Here is a 6,000-nt window from a genome sequence, read left to right as displayed (position 1 = left end):
TAGCTTTCTCAGAAACAGTTATTTTTTATTCTCCCTCTGAACGGTCACATATCTCTGTCACTCCAGAATTGGGTACTGGTGTCTTACTTAGTTCGTTTTGTGAGGCTGTAATTTCCTGAATGGTCTTCGTGCTTTTGGATGTCTTTCAATATCTGGGCATTAAAAAATTAAGCATTTATTCTCATTCTTGCAGTTTGGACTTATTTGTATTCATCCTCCTTAAGAAGGCTTTCCAAGTATTCAAAAGGAATTGAGTGTTGTGGTCTAAGTCTTTGGTCACTACAGCCATATCTGCATAAAGGGTACCCCAAACCCAGTAATGCTGTAACTCTTGCAGAAGCAGCACTTTGGTGCTCCTGAGTAAGATTCAGGAGAATTCCCTGGATTACCAGGCAGAGTCTTTTTTTCTTTTCCCTTACTTTCCCTCAAACAAACAGACTCTGTCTCTCCATGCTGAACTGCCTGCTGCTGGGGGAAAGGTGATACAGGCACTCCCATTGCCACCACCACTGGGACAGTGCTGGATCACAACTGAAGCCAACATGGTATTGAGTCTCTCACAAGGCCCATAGCGGCTAATACCTGGGTGCCACCAATGTCCAGGCCCAAGAGCTCTTTGGTCAGCAGGTGATGCATCCTGCCAGAGTTGTATCTCTCTATTCAGGGCAAGCAGGTTCTCTTTTGGCCCAGGGTGTATTTAGAAATGTTGTCTGGGAACTGTGTCCTGGAATTGGGAACTTTAGGAATATACTTGGTGCTTTACTTTACTATGACTGCGCTGGTACCCAAATTGTAAGACAAATACTTTTTTTTTTTTTAACTCTTTTCTTTCTTTTCCTCAAACAGAAGGAGTTCCTCCCAATGGAGAACTCCAGTATTATCCAGGTAGTAGTTGCCAACTCTTAGTGGTAGCCAGGGAGTAGTTGTAGTAGTTGCTAACTCCCAGTGGCAGCCAGGGAGTAGTAGTAGTTTAGAAACTCTCCAGGCCTGCCAGTGGCAACTACTACCTGGCTACCACTGATGTTTATTCAGGGCCCAAGGACTCTTGAATCAGCAGGTGGTGAATCCTGTGAGGCCTGGTCTCTGCGTTCATGGCAATGGGTTCCCTTCGGGCCTAAGCTATGTCTGGAAATTCTATTCAGAAGTTAAGGCCTGGAATTAGGGACTTTAGGAGTCTGCTCAGTGTTTTATTTTCCTGTGTCTAAGTTGGCACCCAAGTTGCAAGACAAAGTCCTTTATATTCTTCTCTCTTTTTTCTTCAAAAAGAAGGAGTTTCACCCTGTGGCCACCACAGCTGAGAATGTGCTGGGTCAAACCTAAAGCCCGCACAGTACTGAGTCTCACACAAGGCCCATGGCAACTACTACCTGGCTGTTAACTGATGTTTATTCAAGGCCCAATAGCTCTTCTGTCAGCAAGTGATGAATCCTGCCAGAACTGAATCATTCCCTTCATGTCATCAGGTTCCTTTCTGGCCCAGCATGAGTCTAGAAATATTATTCAGGAGCTAGGGCCTAGGATAGAGGCTTTAAGACTCTTCTTGGTGCTTCATTTTACTGTGGATGAGCTTTTATCCACGTTCCAAGACAAAGTCCTTTTTACAATTCCCTCTCCCTTCTTCTAGTAGAGGGAAAGTGTCTCTCCTGGAGTTGTGAGCTTCACTGTCCATAAATGGGGGAGGGGTGACACAGCACTTCCTTGGAAATCTCAGCTGTTGTCTTACTAGGTCATGTGCTCCCCAAGTCCACTGGCTCTGAGCCAAGGGCAGCACCAGGACTTGTCCAGGAATTGCAGTCCTTGTGGCCTAGACTGCCTTTTAAGATTAGTTAGAATCACAGAGCACTTTAGCCCACAGTGGTGAAGCTAGCTGGAATTCAAGTTCTGCCCACTGGGAAGGACGATTCCCCTCTGTGTAGGCCTGGTGTAAATGTTCCCTCCTTGGGCACTGGATGAATTCTGCTCTATGCTGCTTTTTACTGTGACAGTGCAACACTGAGTTCCAATGCAAAGTAACACAGTCATTTTTCTTTTCATTCCCCAAGTATTCAGATTCTCTCTTCATGCCATGTGGTGGCTGCCAGAGAGAAAAGTGGTGTCAGCAATTCAAGACTGTGTTTCCTTACTCTCTTCAGTGTCTCCTTCCTTGATATGATGCTAAAACCAGGTACTATAATTACTCACCTGATTTTTGGTTCTTATGAAGGTGCTTTCTTGTGTGTATAGTTGTTAAATTTAGTGTTCTGGGGCAGGAGGGTAATTCCTAAAGAGTTCTATTTGGGTATCTTGCTCCACCCCTCCCTCTCTGAAATTTTTATAGCTATTATATTTCTTTTGCTTTTTTAATACAATTTTTTAAATGAACTTGTCAGTATCTACCAAAATAAAACCCTAGTGTATTTTGATTGGATTATACTGAATCTATATTATAAATATTCAGAGAGTTGATATTTTAAATATAATATATCTTCTAATTCCAACATATGACATAGCTTCATTTATTTAGGAACATTTTGATTTTCTTCATTAGTATTTGTTAGTTTTGAGCACTACCTTGCATGTATTTTCTTAGCTTAAAATCTACATATTTCAAGTTTTTTTGTACCATTTTAAGTAGTACTGTCTTTATAAATTGAAAAAAAAGCTCAATTAGTCGTTGCTAGTGTATATAAATGCTATTTATTTTATTATACTGACCTTTTATCCTCCTACATTTATAAACTGACTTATGTGTTTTAAGATTTTTTTATTTCTTTGGATTTACTATGTGTACAATTGCTTAGTCTATGTATATTGAAAATTTACACATTATAAACTGACTTATTTGTTTTAAGATATTTTTTGATTCCTTCGGATTTACTGTGTGTACAATTGCTTAGTCTATGTATATTGAAAATTTTATATCTTCCTTCCAAAGCAGAATGTCTTTTATTTCTGCTCTATGTCAAATTGGACTAGCCATGACTTCTAGTATAATTCTGAATAAGAGTTATAATCAGAAAAATCCTTTCCTTATTTCTGATCTTAGGGGGAAAACATTCAGTATTTACCATTATATGTAGTATTTTCTGTAAGTTTTGTATAGATAGCATTTATAAGGTTTAGGAATTATCTTTCAAGTATTAGTATATTACGTTTTTCATCAGGAATGGATGTTAAATTTTGTTGAATACGGTTTCTGCATCTGTTCAGAGGCACATGCAATTTTTATTCTTAGAGTCTTTACATACTGTAAACTATACTGATTTTTGAATGTTAAATCATTTCAGTTGTATTTATCCTTGCTTTCCCAGGATAAATACCATTTAGTAATGACGCAGTAATATTTTCATATGTTCCTTCTTTGGGGTTGCTAATATTTTCTTTAAAAATTGTTTCTATATTAATTAGAAATATTGGTCTAAATCTTCGTTTTCCTATAATATGTTCTCCAGTTTTATTGTGTGGATTGTATTGGTCTTATAAAAAGTTTCAGAAAGCTCCCTTCCTCATCTATTTTGTGAGATTATGTAAATGAATATTATTTCTTCTGTACATACTTTCCACAATTTTTCTGTGAATCTACCTAGGCCTGAAGATTTTTTGTTGTTATTGCAATGTTTTAATTACAAATTTAATTTATTTTGTGGATATATTATTGGTGTGCTTAATTATTTATAAATTTTGATAAATAGCATCTTTCAAACAATGTGTTCAATTATAAGTTGTCATATTTATGGACAGAGATTTACTTGAGAAATGCCATTATTTTATTTTTTTATTTATATTGGGCCAGCAGTGATATTTTTCTTTCATTACCTTGGTACTTTCTGTTCTCTTCTTTTCTCTCTCTCTCTATATATTTTTTCTTGGTCATTTGGGAAAAAGCTGTCAATTTTATTGATTCTTTTACTGTAAACCAGATTTTTCTTTAGCTGGTTTTCTCTGTTGTTTTTCTTTTGTTCAATTTCATTTATATTTTTTATCTTGATACTTTTTTCTTATTATTTTTGTTTTAATTTTCCATATTTTTTATTGTCTTAAGATAGATTAGATTCTTGATTTAAGACGTTTCTTTTTTTCTAATATAATAATGTAATTCTGCTATGGGCTGAATGTGTCTCCCCCAAAATTCATTTATTGAAACCGTAAACCCCAATGTAATGGTATTTGGATATGGAGCCCCTGGGAAATAATTAGGTCATGAAGGTTGGGTCCTCATGATAAGATTAATGTGTTTAGATAAGTAAACACTAGAGAGCTGAAGTTTTCTCTCTCTACTCTTTGCTATATGAAGATACAACAAGAAGATGGCTATTTGACAAGCAGAAGGATGATTCTCATCCAAACTCCACCACGCTGCTACCCTGATCTCTTGACTTCCCAGCTTCTATCATTATGACAAATAAATTTCTGTTAAGTAACCCAAGTTATGGGTTTTTTACTGTAGCATCTAGTACTGACTTACACAAATGCTATAGAGTTTCTTCTTAGCACTGCCTTGGTAACATACCACAAATTTTTATACGATGTGCTTTCATTGTGTCCAGCTCAAAATATTTTCTAACTTCTAAATTAAGTTAGAAATTTTGACCAATGCACTATTTGACCAATGTATTATTCAAAGATCTGTTGTATTTTTTCCAAATAATTTGTGATTTTCTACATGTCATTATTTACTGATTTCTAGTTTAATTCAATTATGCTCAGACAATAGACTTTATATGATTTCAATATTTTAAGCTAGATTTATGGGATATTTTCAGATATGTATATATATTATGACAAACTGTTTTTGATATTCACAAGGCAGCATAGATCAGCAGCTGATAAAGTGAACTTGGAACTCAAGAGAGAGGTTATAGAGACATTTTCAACTTTGAGACAAGAAGAAAGAGTTAATAACAGGTTTAAAATGCATTCAGAGGAGAATCTAATGTGGAATCAAGAAAAGCTTAAGACATCCTACCTTTGACCATATTGGAATAAGAGAACTGGATGTATCTATCTACTTGAAACAAATAGAGAATAATAAAAACATAATTATTTTTTAAAAGCTGGGAATTATTAAACAAAACATAATGACCCTGAGAGATGGAACATATATGAGCTGAAACCTATAACTGCAACAATTTCATTCCCTAAGAGTTTTTTCAAGCCACAATGCAATGAAAGGGAGCTTGGGCAAATGAAGCAGATAAACTGAAAAAGGGTTAGACATCTAAGAGACAATGAAAGAGAAAGTAGCTAGAGTTTATAGATCAGGGTAGAAGAAAGGAGGGCTGCAGAGACAGAACTCAGGAGATAAACAAATGATGTCCCTAGAATATTCATAAAAATATTAATAAGCACATGCATGTGGTGACAAAAGTATCTATGGCCAAGAAGAAAATCACACAAAATGATAAGAGGAAATGGTACCTGATTACTGACACAGAATTTCTAAAAATATATTTATTATTATTTTAAAATTTTTATTCCTGTTTGCTTATTTCTACCAAACATTCTGGAAAACCTACAATTCACAGGCTATTGGGAAGAATATTTAAAAGAGAACAGTTAGCTCAAGACTAAACAATAACTATTGTCCTGTCTGAAAAATATGTTAAGCAAAACCTTATTGGATAAAAGTGTTCTAGAACAAAAGTGTTCAAAGATAAGTCCAGAAATACAAAATCATCCCACACTCAACAAGGTAAAAAACACAATGTTGGGCATCCAATCAAACAGTGCTAGGTTTGCAGAGAAGCAAGATTGTATGACCCATTGTTGCAAGAAAAATCAATCAGTTGACACAGATTCACAACTGACACAGTTACTAGACTTAGCCAACAAGGATATTTAGAAAGAGTTATTACAACTTGAGAATACATATATTCAAACATCTAAGGATGAAAATTACAACGACTGAGAAAAAAAAACTGGATGAGTTAATAAGAGATTAGATATTACAAAATATAATACTAGTAAATGCAAAATTATAGAAATATCAGCTAAGACAAAATAAAGTTAAAAATATACATC

General features: G+C 35.2%; 1 long non-coding RNA gene across 1 annotated transcript in view; it reads left to right on the top strand.

Moving 5' to 3' along the window:
* The first annotated feature begins 2,049 nt into the window (after positions 1–2,049).
* LOC117981633 (uncharacterized) overlaps positions 2,050–6,000 on the top strand; it is a 49,336-nt gene continuing 45,385 nt past the window's right edge. The window contains exon 1 of the long non-coding RNA XR_004673209.2: positions 2,050–2,164. This is a non-coding gene — a long non-coding RNA (uncharacterized LOC117981633). The remainder of the gene's footprint in view (positions 2,165–6,000) is intronic.

Source organism: Pan paniscus, chromosome 11, assembly GCF_029289425.2.
Source record: "Pan paniscus chromosome 11, NHGRI_mPanPan1-v2.0_pri, whole genome shotgun sequence".
Taxonomy (NCBI): domain Eukaryota; kingdom Metazoa; phylum Chordata; class Mammalia; order Primates; family Hominidae; genus Pan; species Pan paniscus.
The sequence above is the reverse complement of the archived record's forward strand: the minus strand, read 5'-3'. Positions and strand labels throughout refer to the sequence as shown.